Source organism: Bombus pyrosoma, linkage group LG16 (assembly GCF_014825855.1).
Source record: "Bombus pyrosoma isolate SC7728 linkage group LG16, ASM1482585v1, whole genome shotgun sequence".
NCBI lineage: Eukaryota > Metazoa > Arthropoda > Insecta > Hymenoptera > Apidae > Bombus > Bombus pyrosoma.
Window position 1 is genome coordinate 355,714 of NC_057785.1, and position 1,780 is coordinate 357,493.

A 1,780-nucleotide genomic window follows, 5' to 3' on the forward strand; every position below is an offset into this window, starting at 1 on the left:
AACTTGTCTGAAAGCTAATTTCTGTGGGACTGTCATGATATTGAAATATGTGGCAAGGCTCAACATTGTGGATAATTTCTTTCCTATACACATAACTGGCGATCGTTAGTTTACAAATTATGTAGGAAAAATGTACAAACGAAGCTACCGATCAGATTTGTTAATAGGTCATATTAACCATTTTGCTCCTAACGCCGGATATATCCGGCCGCCGTATCACGTACGATGTAACGCAATAAAATCGTTTCTTCTTTGTGACTGCAAGACTAGTTACATTCCAGTCTTTGTTATTTATACGGAGGCTGGTACTACTATATTGTCCGAACATAAAGACTGTGGTAAATCAGGAAGTATTCCTCAACCATATTTAGGTAAAGGCCATGCCCTTTACGTCGGCAATTGGTACGCACGCCCCGCATTTTTTGATATATTACACAAAAATTTTACAAATGAGTGTGGCATCGTAAAATAGAGGAGAAAAGGAATACCAGAAATGAACGAAAAATTACAAAAAGGAGAAGCGTGCTTTCGCTCGTCCGCAAATATATTAGCCATAAAATGGCACTATAAAAATGAGATTTTCATAATTTCAACAATAGATACAGATGAATTTGTGGATGTACTAAAACACTACAGTGCACAAGAAATTTTAGAGAAACCATCTTGTGTACACGACTATAGTAAATTGATGAGTGCTATAGACACGATATGAGGTGTGTTTATGTGTGTGATACGTGCGGAAGCCTAGTGTAGCGGCCGAGATACGTTCTGCTGGGGGTGTTGATGTCGGTGCTGTAGTACTGCTGTATTTTCTTCTCATTTAAGAATCGTGGAAGAAGAATCAGACTCCGGTCGCTAGGATTTGATCCCGGGTTTCGAAACATTCGCAACCTAAGGCGCTAACCGCTGCTTTATTTAAATAACGTTTATTTGTCCAAGAATTGTTGTAACCGTGAGTTTTACGCCTAAGTGTACACACCGAATATATCGTTAATAAATATTTTTTGTTAAATATATTCGAGTGTTCCTTCAACACCTATCACGACCTAATCACCTCAAGTATGTATGGAAGAAAGTTGTTCAAAATATTAAGCTGTAAAGCCTGTTTCAAAGTTATGGAAGTACGGCATTTTTTGTTCCACCAAAATGGTGATTCTATTCAAATTTCTTGCGATTTTCGTACAAACCCAAAAATATTGTTACATTTCTCTATTGATACTCTAACGGTGGATCTATCACCTTGTATATAATAAAATATGGCCACGAAGAAATTAAATAAAGAGACAAATCTTAGATTATTGTCTAAAGCTATTGAAATATTTGATTACGTTTTTCCTATATAATCAAACAACTTTAATATAAAAAGATTTTAGCCCCTTTTTATACCTAAAGAATAGATATTATTTAAAAGAGAAATAATAGCTTATACAATAAAACGAAACATATTACATAAAAATAAACCGCAGTAACTGTTATGTAATATTGTAAATAGCTGGCTGCTATGCGCATAGCCTATCACTGCCAGAAACTGTCAGCTGTCAGTTATTTAAGCAACGAAAGAGAGATATTCTTTTGAGAGCTTAACAAGTGACGGTGTTTCAGTAGCTACCGATTTTATCATCTTCAATATAATTCAGTTCAATGTAATTCTTATAATGAATTCGATTATACATGATCGCTTAAGAAATTTTGGGGTTAGTTTCAAAGCTCGATGTTTAAATTCCTTACAAGCTAAAGGAAACTGACTTGATTCGACGCACCATCACCTTGCATGCCACGG

The 1,780-nt window shown here is 35.4% G+C and overlaps 1 pseudogene; it reads left to right on the forward strand.

Annotated features, from left to right (window-relative positions):
- The window catches only part of LOC122576647, a 7,685-nt pseudogene that overhangs the window by 4,625 nt on the left and 1,280 nt on the right, over positions 1-1,780 (forward strand).